General features: G+C 55.2%; 1 protein-coding gene and 1 non-coding gene across 13 annotated transcripts in view; both read left to right on the top strand.

Moving 5' to 3' along the window:
* Window positions 1-5: 5 nt before the first annotated feature.
* The window catches only part of ZNF787 (zinc finger protein 787), a 33,780-nt gene continuing 15,296 nt past the window's right edge, over window positions 6-18,489 (top strand). For 2 of the 12 annotated variants that reach the window (XM_008988694.5, XM_078361628.1), the window contains exon 1: window positions 17,059-17,943. The gene's annotated coding sequence lies outside the window, so the exon portion shown is untranslated. Of the gene's footprint in view, window positions 91-246; window positions 283-7,789; window positions 7,973-8,052; window positions 10,665-12,138; window positions 12,295-12,400; window positions 12,498-12,910; window positions 13,080-13,206; window positions 13,407-14,372; window positions 14,542-17,058; window positions 17,944-18,489 lie in introns of those variants that run through there. The other 10 variants (XM_078361625.1, XM_078361624.1, XM_078361626.1 and 7 more) reach the window with 10 other exon arrangements.
* On the top strand, window positions 5,648-5,838 carry LOC118150392 (U2 spliceosomal RNA). Its single transcript, XR_004738498.1, has one exon. It is a non-coding gene; the product is annotated as a U2 spliceosomal RNA (small nuclear RNA).

The following is an 18,489-nucleotide window of genomic DNA, read 5'->3' as shown; positions in this document are numbered from 1 at the left end:
TGCGCAGACGTGCCGGGAAAGAGGAGGAGGAGGTGCCATGGCGGCGTTGCGGTGGAGACCAAGGGAGGCCGGGTATCGGCCGGGCATTTGGTAGGTGGGGCCTCTGGAGCTCTAGAAGCTGGCAAGCGAAGAGGGGGAGGAGGAGACCAGGCTACAGTTCTGCGCCAATCAGGAGTGCAGGCTACGTTTCCCTCCTTGATTACGGATTGCAATTTTTTTTCTTGTCCTCCCTCTCCCACCGGACAGAACTTAAGGATCGATGTCGGTTCCAGGAATCAGGACGTAAGCGGGCTGCCCTCCTGTTCCGGGGTGGGCGATGGCTCAGGAGGGGGCCAGCGCGGGGGCCTCGGTTTGGCTCTTCCTGTGCGAACCTGGACCGGACACCGCCATGTCTTTGGCCCCAGTTTTCCCTGGTGTGAATTGGGGGAGAGCGCTACCTGCGACGCGTGCTCGACGTGCCCCTGTTGGACCGACTGCTGCCCCGTCCCGAGGCCTCAGTTTCTTTTCTCCATCTCAGAACTGAAGAAGCGTATTTGCATTTTAGAGCAGAAAGACATCTTAAGAGATCAGCTGACGCTCTTTATCTAGATAGTTCCAGGACTGATTATGGCTCATGCAAGCCTAGTGGGCCCGGGTTAGCCCCACCCCAGCCAGCGGTGTATTTCCTCGTCTGTACGATACAGATAAGAGAATCCCCCTCCCCTCCTCTACTTCTCTCGCTGCTCTGAAGACTCCTCGCCATCAAAAGGAAGACAGTGGAAGTTGTTCCTCTTACCATATTCATAAATGAACAACTGTCCCCAGGATTCACAAGCGATGAGTGGCTGACCCAGAACTTTGTGGCCAGTTGGCCCACGGCGGCCTAACCTACCCTGGCCCATCTATCTGCCCCTGTCTTCTCCTCTTGTTTACTGAGTTCCAGTCATGTCTCCTTTCTGCGCCTAAAACACACTCATCTTCCCATTTATCTCTGATGGCCTACTTGACGTGTCCACTTGGATTTCCTAATAGGCCTCTCTTTTTTTTTTTTTTTTTTTGAGATGGAGTTTCACTCTTGTTACCCAGGCTGGAGTGCAATGGCACGACCTCGGCTCACTGCAACCTCCACCTCCTGGGTTCAAGCAATTCTCCTGCTTCAGCCTCCCGAGTAGCTGGGATTACAGGCACGCGCCACCACGCCCAGCTAATTTTTGTATTTTTAGTAGACACGGGGTTTCACCATGTTGACCAGGATGGTCTCGATCTCTTGACCTCGTGATCCACCCGCCTTGGCCTCCCAAAGTGCTGCGATTACAGGTGTGCACCACCATGCCCAGCTAATTTTTTTTGTATTTTTAGTAGAGATGGGGTTTCACCATGTTGGCCAGGCTGATCTCGAACTCCTGACCTCAGGTGATCCACCCGCCTTGGCCTCCTGAAGTGCTGGGATGAGAGGCATGACCCACCTCTCTCAGCCCCAGCGGGATCCTGTTGAAACTTCAATAGGGTCATGTAACTTTTGCTTCAAACCCTCCAGTGCAGGCTGGGTATGGTGGCTCATGCCTGTAATCCCAGCACTTTGGGAGGCTGAGGCGGGCCCATCACGAGGCCAGGAGTTTGAGACCAGTGTGGCCAACATGGTGAAACCCTGTCTACTAAAATATAAAAAATTAGCCGGGCATGGTGGCAGGTGCCTGTAATCCCAGCTACTCAGGAGGCTGAGGCAGGAGAGTCCCTTAAACCCGGAAGGCAGAGTTGCAGTGAGTTGAGATGGAGTCGCTGCACTCCCGCCCAGGCAACAATGTGAGACTTTGTCTCAAAACAAAACAATTTTTGGGTGACTGCTGCCCACCTCATGCTGAGCAAGTCAGCAATAGAGACCAACCCTTCTTGCCTGTTATACCCAGCTCCTGGCTTGGGGCCTGCCCAGGAATGAGTCAATAAGAGTGAAGTAGGGCCGGGCACGGTGGCTCATGCTTGTAATCCCAGCACTTTGGGAGGCCAAGGCGGGTGGATCACGAGGTCAAGAGATCGAGAACATCCTGGTCAACATGGTGAAACCCCGTCTCTACTAAAAATCCAAAAATTAGCTGGGCATGGTGGCACGCGCCTGTAATCCCAGCTACTCAGGAGGCTGAGGCAGGAGAATTTCCTGAACCCGAGAGGCAGAGGTTGCGGTGAGCTGAGATCGCGCCATTGCACTCCAGTCTGGGTAACATGAGCGAAACTCCGTCTCAAAAAAAAAAGAAGACTGAAGGAAAGTGGTTCTTACCCTACTTCCCAGGCCTGAGGGCGAGAATTCCTTTGGCAGCAAATTTAGCTCCTACTTTCCTGCTTCTCGGCTCCTTTGTAGCTCTGCTATAATTATTGCCCTAAATAATAATTAAGGTTTTTCTCTCTGTATGGTGCTTTGAAGCAGTACGATCCCCCGGGGCAGGGATGGGGCTTGGTTAGAATCTGGAGGCCCAGGTTGTGTTTACGGGTGAGTGGTTGATGGACTAGTGAGTGAGCCTGTGAGGGGAAGAGCCAGCAGAAGTGGGGATGGCCTACGGGTGTACGGATGTCAGTCTGTGGTCTTGCACCGCAGGCTCCCAGTGGGCTGGATCTCAACCTGAGTCATCTTTGGCTCCCCAAGGCCCCAGGAAATGTTTGAAAAAGAATAATGCAATTAACGAAATTAATGAAGCAATTCGTGCTTAATGATGGGTCACACCGCCCATTATCTGATTTCCCCCCATGCTCACCCCGTGATCAGAGAATCACCCCATTTAACGGCTGGGATAATCAAGGCTCAGAGGGGCAAGTGTACTTTGCCAGGTGACACAGCAAGAGACCTGGGTTTTAAGGCCAAGAGCAGTTTTTAAGGCCTGAGCCTCTCTCACGGAGGAGGAAACTGAAGCTCAGGCTGGATGTGGTGGCTCACATCTGTAATCCCAGAACTTTGGGAGGCAGAAGTGGGTGGATCACCTGAGGTCGGGAGTTCGAGACCAGCCTGGCCAACATGGTGAAACCCTGCCTCTGATAAAAATACAAAAATTAGTGAGGCATGGTGGCAGACACCTGTAATCCCAGCTAGTCCGGAGGCTGAGGCAGGAGAATCACTTGAACCGAGGAGGCAGAGGTTGCAGAGGCGGAAGAAACAAGAGCTGAGATGGCACCACTGCACTCCAGCCTGAGTGACAGAGCAAGACTCTGTCTCAAGGGGGGGCGGGGAAGAAGGGTATTCTGAAGTCCCTGCCCAGCTGTGGCAGCAGGTTTTTCACCAGCCAGATATATCCTCTTCCTTAGAAGCTCAGAGAGCGAGCAATGCTTACAGGAGGAGGGAGTCAGGCAGACTTTACCCTCACTGCCAAAGCAGAGAATTCCTTGGAAATTCTTCCCAACCGTATCTCGGCAGCATCTGGCCAGAGTGAAAGCGGCTTCTCAGCGGTTGATACTGCGGGCTTCTGTCCCGCCCCCACTTCCACCCCTTTTACTCTCTGGGGAGAAATCTCTCTGGCTGGAGATTGCAGCTGCGTTTCCCAGACCTCCTGAGAGCTAGAGTTCTGGACTGAATCGGGCTTTGCTAATTAAGTGCACCCGAGTAAGATGCGGAAAGCTGGCCGTACGTGGCGGCTCATGCCTGTAATCCCAGCACTTTGGGAGGCCGAGGCAGGTGGATCACGAGGTCAAGAGATCGAGACCATCCTGGTCAACATGGTGAAACCCCGTCTCTACTAAAAATACAAAATTAGCCGGGCATGGTGGCGCGTGCCTGTAATCCCAGCTACTCGGGAGGCTGAGGCAGGAGAATTGCCTGAACTCAGGAGGCGGAGGTTGCGGTGAGCCGAGATCGCACCATTGCACTCCAGCCTGGGTAACGAGAGCGAAACTCCATCTCAAAACAAACAAACAAACAAACAAACAAAAAGATGCGGAAAGCTGTTGAAGGGCCACTGGCAGTCCGTGAGGTTTATTTATCTTGGTGCAGTCCAGGGGATCACTGTAGGAGGCAGAAGAGGCCTTTCAGAGCATGAGGGCTCTACTGGGTGTAGGGGGACGTGGGGAGCAGTTCTACGGAAGGCTTAAGAAGCAGGGCAGCAGGGCTCAGTGGCTCACGCCTGTAATCCCAGCACTTTGGGAGGCCAAGGGGAGCGGATCACAAGGTCAGGAGTTCGAGACCAGCTCGGCCAAACCCCCGTCTCTACTAAACACACAAAAATCAAGCTGGACATGGTGGCTGGCACCTATAATTCCAGCTACTCGGGAGGCTGAGGCATGATCATCGCTTGAACCTGGGAGGCAGAGGCTGCAGCTCTGGAGGCTGGCCGCTTTTGGCCCCTGGATCACAGCTTCGGGGGTATGTTCTGGAACTCGGAGCTACAGGTCAGTCTTCAAAGGCGGCGGCTCCTGGCTGGGATGGTTCCATGTGATTCTGTGAGTTATCAGGAGGTGCAGCCCATTCAACAATTCTCGAACATTTCATTCCTGTATCAGATCTTTGGTAGATAAAATACCTGAGGTGGGGTCTGTTTGCCTGATTCCTCCCTTGGAACCAGACTGAGCCACTTTTCCATCACCCTTAGACAATCGCCATGATGGTCATAATGACTCTTGGTTATGTGCGATTCCTACGTGAGGTTTGTTTGTTTGTTTGTTTTTGAGATAGAGACCTGGGGTGCAGTGATGCAATCTCAGCTCACCGCAGCCTCAGCCTCCTGGGTTCAAGCGATTCTCCTGCCTCAGCCTCACAAGTAGCTGGGACTACAGGTGCACACCGACACAACTGGCTAATTTGTATAGTTTTAGTATGGATGGGGTTTCACCATGTTGGCCAGGATGGTCTCAATCTCCTGACCTTGTGATTCACTCGCCTCAGCCTCCCAAAGTGCTGGGATTACAGGCGTGAGCCACTGCACCTGGCCACCTGTGAGGTTTTTCCCCTAACAGGGTCAGAGAGTGTATGGCACATTATCCAAAGAGTTATCATCCGGCCAGTCTCGGTGGCTAATGCCTGCAATCCCAGCACTTTGGGAGGCCGAGGCAGGATCACCCGAGGTCAGGAGTTTGAGACCATCCTGGCCAATGTGGCAAAACCCCGTCTATCCTAAAAATACAAAAATTAGCGGGGCGTGGTGGCATACACCTGTAATGGCAGCTACTCAGGAGGCTTAGGCATGAGAATCGCTTGAATTGGGGAGGCGGAGGTTGCAGTGAGCTGAGATCACACCACTGCACTCCAGCCTGGGTGACAGAGTGAGACTCTGTCTCAAAAAAAAAAAAACAACCCTGAAACAAAGAGTCATCATCTGATTGCTGCAAGGGATGAAGTTACCACAGCAGTAAAAACATCCACTGGTGAGATCCACAGAGCGCAAACGCCCCCTTTATAACTGTGCTGCAGAAGTCGTGGGGAATCCTACGGATCCGCACCTGATTCATGTTTCAGTTTTTCCGAGAACCGGGGGCATACATTCATCCTTGCAATTATTGCTTACATTTTGTTAAATATGGAACAAGATACACTTAGTCAATTCTTAGTGTTCTGGGTAGTTCTGTAAAGTCACCATGAACAGCTGATACCCATGCTCCTGGGGGAACACAGTGATAGGTTCCCGTGAGCCTCTAGTCACGTGTTCATCAACACAAGCCTGATTTTATGTATGTCTTTATTTAAACACACCGTCCGATCGCTTCTCGGCCTTTTGGCTAAGATCAAGTGTCGTATCTGTTCCTATCACTTTAATATCTGATACGTCCTCTATCCGAGGACAGTCTGTTAAATGGATTTTTGGAAATAGGAGATGGAATGGGAGCGTGCTCCGTCCACTCCACGCATCGCCCTGGTATCGCACTACTTCCAGGAACGGTGCGCTCTCTTCGGGGGAATCATTTCGGTTTTAAAGTTACACCGATTAAGATTATTACTTTAGGCCGGGCGCGGTGGCTCACGCCTGTAATTCTAGCACTTTGGGAGGCTGAGGCGGGTGGATCACCTGAGGTCAGGAGTTCAAGACCAGCCTGGACATCATGGTGAAACCCCATCTTAAATTAAAATAAATAAATAAACGCACCTTTCTTAATATATTATTTTTCTGGTTTTTGGGGTTTTTTTGAGACGGAGTCTTGCTCTGTCCCCCAGGCTGGAGTGCAGTTGTGCAATCTCAGCTCACTGCAACCTCTGCCTCCCAGGTTCAAGAGATTCTCCTGCCTCAGCCTCCTGTGCCACCATGCTCAGCTACTTTTTTGTATTTTTAGTAGAGACGGGATTTCACCATGTTGGTCAGGCTGATCTTGAACTCCTGACCTCATGATCCACCCACCTTGGCCCCCCAAAGTGCTGGGATTACAGGCGTGAGCCACCGCACCCGGCCTTTTCTTTTCTTTTTTTGAGATGCAGTCCCCCTCTCTGTCCCTTAGGCTGGAGTGCAGTGGTAGGATCTCGGCTCACTACACCTCAGTCTCCTGGGTTCAAGCAATTCTCCTGCCTCACCCTCCCGAGTAGCTGGGATTACAGGCACGTACCACCACACCTGGCTAATACTTGTATTTTTAGTAGAGACAGGTTTTCACCATGTTGGCCAGGCTGGTCTTGAACTCTTGACCTCAGGTGATCCGCCTGCCTCGGCCTCCCAAAGTGCTGGGATGACAGGTGTGAACCACAGCACCTGGCCACTGTGTCATTCTTACGCCTTTGCATCCTCATAGTTTAGCTCCCACTCAGGAGAGAGAACATCCGATGTTGGCTCTCCATTCCTGAGTTAGTTCACTTAGAAGAACAGTCTCCAATCCCATTTAGGTTCTGCACATGACAGTCTTACGGACAGGAACCTAAATATGGCACTAAATGGGCTGAGAAGGACGCTTGTTTGCAGGACGAGAGCTGAAGGGCGAAGGCAGGGGCTGCCCAGTTCCATCTCAGCCGCTGTCCTTGTTTTTGGTGTGCTGCTCTAGGCATGTCTGTGAGTGACCAGAAAAACCACAGCAGCACTGTGAGTGTTAACGCGAGGCTGTGAATAAATGGCAGCGAGTTGCAGATTCACAGATACGGAATCCACAAGTAATGAGGGTGATGCGCTGTATTTTCTTCTTTTCTTTCTTTTGAGACAGAGTCTTGCTCTGTCACCCAGGCTGTAGTGTAGTGGCACGATCTCAGCTCACTGCAACCCCCGCCTCCTGGTTCAAGTGATTCCCCTGCCTCAGGCTCCCGAGTAGCTGGAATTACAGGCATGCACTATCATGCCTGGCTAATTTTTGTATTTTTTAGTAGAGATGGGGTTTTGCCATGTTGGTCAGGCTGGTCTCGAACTCCTGACCTCAGGCGATCCACCCTCCTCAGCTTCCCAAAGTGCTGGGATGACAGGTGTGAGCCTCCGTGCCCAGCCAGTATTGGTGCATTTTTTTTTTTTTTTTTTTTGAGACGGAGTTTCGCTCTTGTTACCCAGGCTGGAGTGCAATGGCGCGATCTCGGCTCACCGCAACCTCCGCCTCCTGGGTTCAAGCAATTCTCCTGCTGCAGCCTCCCTAGTAGCTGGGACTACAGGCGTGCACCACCATGCCCAGCTAATTTTTGTATTTTTAGTCAATTTGGGGTTTCACCATGTTGACCAGGATGATCTCGATCTCTTGACCTCGTGATCCACCCATCTCAGCCTCCCAAAGTGCTGGGATTACAGGCGTGAGCCACCGCGCCCGGCCATATTGGTGCATTTTTACACTAAAAAGTTTCTCATCTTTGATCTGGAGTTCACATTTAACTGGGCATCCTGGAGTCTGCTGTGCCTAAGAATCCCATGAGCACTGGATTAAAATGCAGATTCTCACTCTGTAGGTTTGGAGCAGGGCCTGGGATTCTGCATTTCTGACGGGTCCGTGGATGCTGCCAGTGCCTCCTCCCAGGGCCCAGCTATGTCTGGGAGTAGAGATGAAGGTTGAGCATGTTTCTCCAAGCAAAGCACCCAGCAGAATGTCCAGGACATGACGGAAACTCAGGAAGTCACTGTTGATGATCATGGTAAGGAGGACCGTCTGAAAAGTGTGATTGTGTGCATTTCCCTGTGTGGGGGGGACTTCTAAGCAATTGTATTTCAACAGCTGCAAACTCTCCCTCTCCAATCTGCCAGCTGCAGCTGTTCCCGTCACTGGGCCTAGGGCCACACCCTCAGGAGGAAACCGTGAGGAAAGCTCTAAAGGAGCTGCAGCCCATGCCCCCCACCAGGGACCTCCGACCTTCGAGATTACTACAGAGCTGTGTGGCTGTTCCCCTCGCTCACCACTCAATCAATGTGCCATCCAAAACGGGGCTTTCCTGGAAGACGTCTAGAGACACTCACTCAAGGAAAGGAAGAGTGGAACACCCAGCCCTCAGGAAGGTTAGGCAGAGAGGAGGCCGCTGCCTACGGCCTGGGCACAGAACTCAGCCGGGATGTTGTTTCTCTCCAGCTCTCACCTCTCTGAGGCTTCATTGTCTCCTCCTGCAGACTGGCTTCCTCCCCATGGTGCGAAACAAGGCTGCCGTGAGCTTTGCAGCCTCTCACATCTCGGCATCTGGGCCAGAGCAGTGGACTCTCCAGAGAGAAGCATCCAGAGAAAGCCACTGATGGGCCACGTTGAGTGGGACGAAGCGGTTACAGCCACTCTGGATTCTCTGCAGACTTACCGACACCCCTGCACCCAATTTTATTCAGTCTTGAGGATTGAAATTCCATCTAGATGCTGATACATCCCTGAAAGGGAGCTTTGCCGTTTTTGCTACCTAGCAGCTGAAAACTCTGTATTAGTTAGGGAAGGCGGAAGCTGCTGTAACAAACCCACCCATGGTAATGGCACATCACATTACAGGGGTACTTCTTTTTCCTTTAAAAACAGTTTAAAGCGTAGAAAGATATACATCTATATATATTACAAAATTAAATGTCTTAACTATTTTTTTCCCTGGTGGGGGGACGGAGTTTCACTCTTGTCACCCAGGCTGCAGTGCAGTGGCGTGATCCTGGCTCACAGCAACCTCTGCCTATCAGGTTCAAGCGATTCTCCTGCCTCAGCCTCCCATATAGCTGGGACTACAGGCATGCAACACTATGCCCAGCTGATTTTTGTATTTTTAGTAGAAACGGGGTTTCACCATCTTGGCCAGACTGGTCTCGACCTCCCAAAGTGCCGGGATTACAGGTGTGAGCCACTGCACCTGGCCATGGCTCAACTATTTTTAGCTGTGCTGTTCAGTAGTGTTAAACCATTGACATCTTGTGCACCCACCACCCCCATCCATTTCCAGAACTCCTCTCATCTTGCAAAACGGAAACTCTGTCTCCAATAAACGCTATCTCCCCATTCCCTTCCCCCAGCCCCTGGCAACCCCCATTCTACTTTCTGTCTCTATGACTGTGACTCCTCTAGGTACCTCATATAAGTGGAATCATAGAGCATTTGTCCTGTGTGACTGGCTTATTTCTCTTACCATCACGTCCTCAAGGTTCATCCATGTTGTAGCATGTGTCAGAATCGTCTTTCTTTTTAAGGCTAAATAATATTCCATTGTATTTATTTATTTTTTTCTTTTCCCCCTCTAAGGTGTGTTAGCAAGTAGAGTATTTATTTTTATTTTATTTTCTTGAGACAGTCTGGCTCTGTCGCACAGGCTGGAGTGCAGAGGCGTGATCTTGGCTCACTGTAGCCTCCACCTCCCGGGTTCAAGTGATTCTCCTGCCTCAGCCTCCTGAGTAGCAGGGATTACAGGCACCCACCACTGTGCCCTGCTAATTTTTGTATTTTTACAAAATAGTAGTAAGACAGGGTTTCACCATGTTGGCGAGGCTGGTCTCAAACTTCTGACCTCATGATCCTCCCGCCTCCGCCTCCCAAAGTGCTGGGATTACAGGTATGAGCCACTGTGCCCGGCCTGGGCATACATGTTTCTTAAGAGCCTTGGCTTGGAAGAGGCCTGTACTACTTCCATCCCATCCCATTGGCGAGAAGCAATCACAAGGCCATGCTTAGATGCCAAGAGGAGTGGAAACCTAAGCCATGGATGGGAAGCAGCGTCCCGGGAAGGATTTGGTACTGTGGAAGGGAAGGACAGATGTTAACTGTGAACTGGCCATGTCTGCTGCAACCCATCCCACGTTTGGGAAACGTGCCGCTATTGGTTTGGTTGTCTTAAGAGAGAGACTCAGAATTAGCAATGGTTTCAGTGAGTGTGAACGTGATTTCTCTCCCGTAAGGTCTCAGCTGGCAGGGAGCCTCTCTCACGGAGCCAGGCAGTGTCCAGCTGGCTCCTTCTGTCTTGTTTCTCCTCCATTCTCAGGGTTGGCTTCCACCTGGGGTGCCAAGGTAGCGGTTCCAGATCTCGCTGTCAGGTTGTCAGTTTGCCCAGTGAGGAAGGGGCGTGAGCTGGGAGAGGGGGAGGCTATCCCTCCCAACCACCAGGTCATTGCAGGACACCCACCGAATGATCTGATTCAGAGGAGCAGCAGCACGCGGCTTTTCCTACGCACGGCTTTCCTCGTGTGCAGTTCGTACCTTTCATAGTTTGTGTCTATTCTAATAGCACTTCCCTCTGTTCTTTTTTCCTCTTTTTCTGAGACAGAGTCCCGTTCTGTTGCCCAGGCTGGAGTGCAGTGGGGTGATCTCAGCTCACTGTAACCTCCGTCTCCTGGGTTCAAGTGATTCTCCTGCCTCAGCCTCCCGAGTAGCTGTGATTACAGGTGAGCGTCACCACACCCATCTAATTTTTGTATTTTTAGTAGAGACTGGGTTTCACCATGTTGGTCAGGCTGGTCTCGAACGCCTGACCTCAAGCGATCCATCCACCTCGGCCTCCCAAAGTGCCGAGATTACAGGCGTGAGCCACCATGCCTGGCCACACGTCCTTATGTTCTAAGGTATATTTAAAAATTTACCTTTGTGATACTTCAACGAGGGACGCAGACATTTTCCTATTGACACACAAATTTAATACAGCACGGTCGCCCCCACCCCACGGAAAGATGCTATTAAATCAATAATGCACATCTTATGACTGATGCTGACTGAGATTTGAGGGTGCACAGTAGCCGCAGCAATAGACTTTAAATAACACTAATAAGTAATAAGGCCCACTAACATTTGTGTGAGTTTACTACAAGGCCAATAATGAGTCCAGGTCCCCTGCGAACCCGGATTCCTCAGTTACCGGATGGAGAGTGCTGCGCTTGGGGGCGGGGGGGACACCGCCCTCGACACCCGGAGGTCTCCGCCTAACGGGCCCAGCCCGCACCGATAAAGAATTAGCAGCTTTTACACGTACTACTTCACATGTGATCTTATACCTTTCCCCATTTCGCAGATGAGAAACTGAGGCTGAGAAAGGCGTTATTCCACAAGCGAACTGTAGCTTCCTGTATTTCTGACTCCCAATAAAGGTGATAATAAAACAATTATAAACGATAAGTCATCTGCCACTCTCACTTAGGGGAGAGTCAGCCAAGTGCAGAACAGAGGAGGAGCCAGAAGGACACCACCGTTTGGACAATGATCTTAAACTGTGTGTGTTTTGAACGAATACCAGCAGCCCCAGCTAACATCCAGTGCGTGCTTAGGTGGCCACCCAACACCGGGAAGTGGTGGATTCTCAGCTGCCATGGCAGGAGGCAGTGTGTACAGTCAAGGGTTAAATACACGAATTTGGAGCCAAACTCCACGGGTTCGGGCCCGGGCTCTCGGATTCCGGGTGTGTGACTTTCGGTAGGTGATCTGACTCCACATCTGCAAAATGGGGACAGGACCTATCCCGAGGCCCTAGTTAGAATGAGGACCTAGCGCATGTGAAGCACTTGGAGGCCCAGAGTGTATTTTTATTACTTCAGAAAGGAGGAAACTGAGGCTATGGCACCTGAAGCGCAGCACTCTCCATCCAGTAACTGAGGAATCCGGGTTCGCACGGGACGGAGCCCTTTGGGCACCTGCACTCGGGCCACCGGGAGGAGCGGCGGCATAGAAGGGGTTACCATGATAGAGACTGCAGGAGGACCCGTGGTGGCACGAGCGTCCCTCTCCGCCACTTCACACTCTCCCCGTGGCCAGCGCGGGGAGCGGGCCGCGCAGGCGCGAGGAGCCCGGGCTTGGGGGGCGGGGGGGCACCGCCCTCGACACCCGGAAGTCTCCGCCTAACGGGCCCAGCCCGCACCTCCTGTCCAGGAAGGGGGCGGGGCCGAAGCCCCTCGGCGCGGGGCGCCATAGAGCATGGACGGAGGACTTGCGTCCTAGACGCGTCCGGAAGTGGCTCCCTCAGGTCCCCGCCGGGCACCATAGAGCTGGGGGCGGCGGCCGGGGTAGCGGGCTCGCCTTCCTAGAGCGGTGAGGACAGGGTGGCGGCCCGAGGGGAGGGCGCCGAGGGAAGGGGGGAGCGGCTTGGGCGGAAGCGGCCGGGAAGGTCACTTCCGGCCTGGGCGCCCGTCCCCCTGACCCCAGGGTCTGAGTCGCCGCTGCCGCCGCTGCCACCATCCGCGAGGCAGGAGAGAGGAGGAGGAGTGAGGCGCGGCGGCCCCGGGACCGAGGAGGTGAGGGGCGGGGGCGAGGGCTGTGCACTGGGGGCCGGGTGGGCCCGCGCTTCGGGAAGCTGGGCTTGGTCTGGGGGTGGGTGGGGAGACGGGAGGGCGAGCGCGACTGGGCGGCGGGCGCGCGTGCGCGCTGCTGGGGGGGCGTGAGTGGGCGCGCGGCCGGGGTGACGCGGGCGGGGGGAGTGCGCGTGCGCGCCGAAGGCATCGGGAGGGGACGTGTGCCCGGGCGGCCCGCGGGCGGCGAACGGCGCTGGAGGGGGGCGCGCGTGCGCGGGCTGGGGCGGGGGGGGGCCTTGGTTGGGGTCTTTTTTCTGCGGGCCCTCGGGGTCGGGGGCGCTGTCCGTCCCCCTCACGTCCCAACTCCGCCGGTCGTGGCCGGAAGTGGTGGCGACTCCTGAGGGAAGTTAAGGCCCGAGTGGGGGAAGGGGCCGCGCGGGCCGGGCTGGTCTGGCCGGATACCGCGGCCTCGAGGGCACGGTCTCAGCCCTCGGCCCCCCCCACCAGCCCTTCCTTCCCCTTTTCGAGTCAGCCCGGGTCCCGTTGCTGCCCCGGGCGGGCTGCGCGTGGCCTTTGATCAGGCGGGTAATTACGGGGATTCGGGCCGGCGGGAGGCCCATTCATTCGCCCTTGCGCGGCAGGCGGGCAGGAGGCGCGTCCCCAGGGGGGGAAGTGACTGGGCCAAGGTCAGCCACCGCGTGGCCCACGGGGCAGGGCGAAGGCGGGGACTGGACCAGTTGGCGATTCCTGAGGCCTCCCTCGCCGGCGTCGAGGGGATCAGAGTGGAGCCCCGCCCCTCTGACACCCCACCCCGACTCCCAGTTCGGGGAGATGACCCCAATTGATATGTACGAGTGCCCCTGGGACCTGCAGAGTCGGACGGAAAAGTGACCCCAGATACAGAAGGCAGGAGTGCGTGGAGGCTGAAGGTTTTTCGGTCAAAGCCAGGCTCTGTGCCTGGCGCTAGAGACAGGGCGCAGGGAGGTAACAAGGGCCCGGAGTCGGGTTTGAGGGCAGAGTCTGAGACCTGAGCCACAGAGTCGCTACCCCAGGTCACGAGACCCCCGATAGGGAGGTCTGGGGGCTGTGTGAGCCAGGGAAGGCATGTTGACTCAGCTGGGTCCGGGGGATGGGCAGGGCTTTAGGGAAGGAATGACTTGGTCTGCTTTTTGCAGTTTCCTGGTGCCAGGCCCCATGTTGGGCAGTGCTTACGACCCATTTGGGGATCCGATTGGCCCTGGCACCGGGAAGCACAGTTGCGTCGATCCTGGCTTAGCTCCTCTGTAAGACTGTAAGCCTCTTTGGCTAAACGCAGCTGACATTCACCTGCCTGCCTCTGCGCAGTTGCCCTGTGGTCCTGCTGCCTGGGCCCCAGAAAACATACAGATCAGATTCCTGCTTGCTTATCTCACCTCTTATCCATCCATCCAGGCTTCAGCAGAGCTGAGGGATGGAAAGGGCTCATCACCCCGCCTGGCCCCTCCCTGGCGCATTGCCAGAGTATGTGCAGGCACTGGGTTGTGTTCCCCAGGAGCTCTGGGACCAGGCAGGCCTGGGTTCAAGTCCCAGCCCCACCAGTCACCTCTGTGGCCTTGGACGAGTAACTTGGACGAGTGTCTTCCCACCGGGACAGAGTGAGGGTAGCAATAATAGCATTGACTCAGTGGGAAGGTTCTTAGTGCTTTTATTTTAAAGCCAGAGCAGACCTCAACAGATGTGTGTGAAGTAGTTGGAAAGGTCTCCCGAGGCAGGCATTCCTGGGCCCTGGCCTTGGCGCTGTCTCTTCCACTTCTGTGACCTTGGACATGTCACTTCCTTTTTCCCGGGTTTAATTTCCCTTCAGTTGCTTAAAAAAGGAGAGCAAGGCCACCATTCCCTGAATAAACGTAATCCATCCAGGCTGCCGCACTGGCCAGGCCCCATGCTGGGCATGGCATTACACGTGGTCTTGGCACAGCGCTGTCCTGTGAGGTCCCAGACGAGGTGCCTGGCCCAGCCTGGGTGAAGAGCAGAGTCTCAAGCCCCCCGACCCCAATGCAAGCGCAAGGTACAGTGGTGCTCAGTGCTGGGCAGCCTGCCAGGAATCATACAGTGCCTGTCCCAGCATAGCTCAGACCCCCGAGGGAGATACCTTCACGTACTCACACCAAGCAGATGGGTGGGGGAGACTTGCCAGAGGGGTCCTGGGAGCTCTCAGCATAGAGGGAGGGGTGAGTGGTGCAGGGGAGGGTGTGTGTATTGAAGGATAGAAAGGAGGGATTGGCTTCCAGAAGGCTGGTACCTAGACGAGGGTGACAGTGGGCTTTGGGCAGGGAACGGCAGGAGTCACAGTTCAAGGCCACCAGCTACTGCTTGGCTGCCATGGGAGGTCTTTCGTTACTAGGCACGCACAGCCCTCAGTATATCCATCCTCAGGCACGTCCCACAGGCCTTTGCAAACCTCGTTCATGCGTCCTCTGGGGCATCCTGAGGCCTCCAGCCTGTGCTGGGTGCTGGGGCCTCTATAGTGTGAGAAGCTGCGGATTGAACAACACCTGCTGGTGAACACTTTGCCGGAACCTGGCCTAGTGCCCAGTCCTCACTGTCCTAAATTCTCAAGGCCCTGGGATGGAGGTGGTCACCCCCGTTGTAGGGGGATGTGGAGGCTCAGGACGGAGGCTCGGGCTTGCACGTGTTAGCCCAAGGCCCCCAGCAGCTTCAGAACCCAAGTCTACAGGTGATTCCCAAGCGCAGGCCCTTGAACGCCATGACCTCCCTCTTCTGCTCCAGGTTGGGGCCTGGGGAAACAAAGGCCGTCCCCAGGTCCTGTGGGTGTTAGTTGTTGGCTGCTTGGGTGCGTTGGACTCTCTGCCCAGGGGGGTGTCCTATCCGTGAGGACTCTCCACACAGGGCTGCTGGCTGCTTCTGAGGAAGCCAGCATGGTGGAGAAGCAGAAGTGGCACGGAAGTTGAGTGCTGAGACCCATGCAGCCACCAAGGAGACCTCACTCACCCAGCATCAGGGAGGGCAAGGCGGGTGTGGGGTTGGGGCAGTCACACTACCAGTGCCAGTGGCCGTGTCCCGGAGCCCAGAGCTGTCGCCTTACTGCTGCCAAGAAACCAGCCCCAGCTCTGAGCCCAGGGTGGGTGGCCCGGGGTCCATCTGTTCCTGCGGGGGACCTGGCACCCCGGGGCCCTCCTTAGTGAAGTGTTCCTGGTTCTGCCTCTGCCTTGGCCTGAGCCTTCTCCCTCTGGGCTCACAGAACACAGACGTCTCTCTTGTGCTAAATGGGGATCCTACCTGGCCCCCCTGTTTCGGGGCCTCAGTAGTGCCAGGCCTTGCAGTGGGTGATGCTGGGCCCCAGAGATGCACCAGAAGTGGTCCTGGTCTCAGGCAGGGTCAGGCCAGTCAGAGCCATGGATTCCTGAGGCTGCTGTGCGAAAGGTCCTCACGTGCACTGTCCACTGGATGCCCTGTGGGGGCGAGTAGGATGCAGATGCCCCTGGGAACCCAGGACCATCCCTAGTGGTGGGCATTAAAAGGGAACAAATGCCAGTGTCCCAGGAGTTAGAGGGAAACAAGGTGCCTTTGGCGTCCAGCGACTCGGGTGACCAAAGTGATAAGTGGTATGTAGTGGGTGCCTTAGCATCTGGCTTTTGGGGGAGCACTTGACACATGTCATGTCAATCAGGAGGGACGCATAGCCCAAGCTATGCATGGACGCATTGCCCAGGTCATGTGGCTGGTTCCTGGGGGGCCGGATCCGACCCTGGCCCGCCCAGAGCGATTGTCCTCTTGCCCCTGTGCTGGCCTCATGGCCTCACACAGTCTCTCACGGCGTGACTGTGGGGCCCAGATCAGAGCTTATGTGCTTAGGGCACCCTGCACCCAGGACGTGGGATTTAACCTGTGGTTGATGTTTGTGATCTTCTGTCGCTGGATAAGAGAGGACAGAGCTGAGGGAAGGGAGGGGTCTAGAAGGGCTTCCTTCTAAGCACCTTCCTTGCTGAGGGCGCTGAGCCTTGGCAGGTGGGCCAAGCAGATACCCTCAAGGTGGGAGGAAGGGGCTGTGCACAGGGCCTGGTAGGGAATCCACACCTATCTGTAAAACGGCTGGCCTGCCCCATTGGTCCCGCTGAGGGGTGACAGGATATAAGGTGCTCCGTGGGTGTGGTTTTGTGTGTTTTCATAGAAAGGGTTGGTTTTTATTTCATATATATATATATGTATGTATGTATGTATATTTAAGAGATAGGGTCTTGCTGTGTTGCCCAGGCTGGTCCGAATGCCTGGGCTTCAGTGATCTTGGCTCCTCAACTACCCAAGTAGTGACTAAGGGCTTTATGTGTTTTAAATTGACAGGAAGGTGCACAGACTTCCCATATCCCCTTGCTCCCGACCCCCACAGCCTCCCCCGCCCCGTCAACTCCCACTCCAGGGCGGTGCATTTGTTACGGTGGATGAACCCACGTGGACACCACTGCCTGATCACCAGAGTCCACAGTGTACCTTGTGGGTGTGTGGGGACTTTTGGCCTCAAGACTGTTGTGCTTGTTTATAACAGTTACCTACTTCTCGGTCACCCACTCGCCTGCCCTGAGAGCCGCAGGGATCTGCAGGTCTGCAGGCACCGAGTCCTCCCAGGGGGCTGCACCTCAGGGTAGATGAAGGCTGCAGTGTGGGTCTGGGAGCCCCGCTCTCTGGCCCTCTGGGGCTGTGAGTGGCTGTGCTGGTGCACCGGAGGAAGGCAGCTCTGATGGGGCAGGTGCGGGTGGTGCGGGTGGGAGGCTGCAGGAAAGAAGAAAGCAGTGAAATAGAGGCTCCGAGCCGCGCTGGAGAGGAGAGGGCAAGGGGAGCCAGAGCAGGGGACGGCTGAGCACTGCGCCCTGAGCCCTGCCCCAGGGAGGTGCAGGCTGCGCTCCAGGAGAACGTGACCTGCCGAAACCGGCTCAGAGGAGGGGCAGGGTCTCCGCATATCAGTCACTCTAGAATGTTCCAGGAGAGGGTGCCCTGGCACTCTCCCCAGCACCCTCAGGAAGGGCAGGCCTGGGATCTCAGCCCTGTCACACAGACATCTCAGGGCTGAGGAAATGAGGGCCTGATTTGGGATGTGGCCTAGCCTGGGGAGCGAGAAGAATGAGGTTTTCCGGCCAGGAGTGAGGGACGAAGCGGCTATGGGAAGGGGCTAGTGGGGGAGTGGAGGGGTTATGCTGTGGGCGCCTCCCGCCCGGAGCATGGAGGAGGCTAGCTGGAGGGGCTCTGGGAGGGGCTGGGCGGCGGTGTTTATTCTGGAAACAGCCATGGGGACTGCGGCAGCCGGTGCTTGGCACCCCTGGCACCCGCCCTTAGGGAGCGTTGCACCCAAGAGCAGATGCAGAGCCTGAGGAAGGACATATCAATAGACGGGACGCTCGTGATGTGGTGACTGAAGATGCTGACCGGCCAGGAAGTCAGCCCTGCCATGGGAAAGGTGGGGCATGGGCCTCAGGGAGAGGCTGGTGTTTGAGCAGACCCTTGAAACGTGAGGCTAAGCGGGGCAGGTGGAGGAGTGGGCAGGTCCCTAGAGAGGAGCACCAGACCTGGCCAGGAGCGAGCCTGTTGGTGCATCAGGAGCAGTGCAGGGCACAGGAGGTCTGGGCGGGCTGGAAGCAGGGTTTGCACAGATGCCTGCGGAGGAACCTGGATTTGGGAATGAGGGGCAGGGCAGCGGTTTGGGCAAGGAGGTCGTGAACTGAATTGTTTTTTGTTAATGTAAACAGTTTTATTAAGATATGATTCCCATAGTGTACAGTTTGCCCTTTAAAAGTATGCAGGTCATTGCCTGTAGTCCCAGCTACTCAGGAGCTGAGGCAGGTGAATTGTTTGAACCTAGGACATAGAGGTTGCAGTGAACCTAGATTGTGCTCTTGCACTCCAGGCTGGGCAAGAGAGCCAGACTGTCTCAAAACAAACAAAAAAGTGTACAGCTCAGGGCCGGGCATGGTGGCTCATGCCTGTAATCCCAGCACTTTGGGAG

This window comes from Callithrix jacchus, chromosome 22, assembly GCF_049354715.1.
Source record: "Callithrix jacchus isolate 240 chromosome 22, calJac240_pri, whole genome shotgun sequence".
In the NCBI taxonomy this organism is placed as follows: domain Eukaryota; kingdom Metazoa; phylum Chordata; class Mammalia; order Primates; family Cebidae; genus Callithrix; species Callithrix jacchus.
Note: the sequence above shows the minus strand (reverse complement) of the source record. Positions and strands in the feature narration are given on the sequence as shown.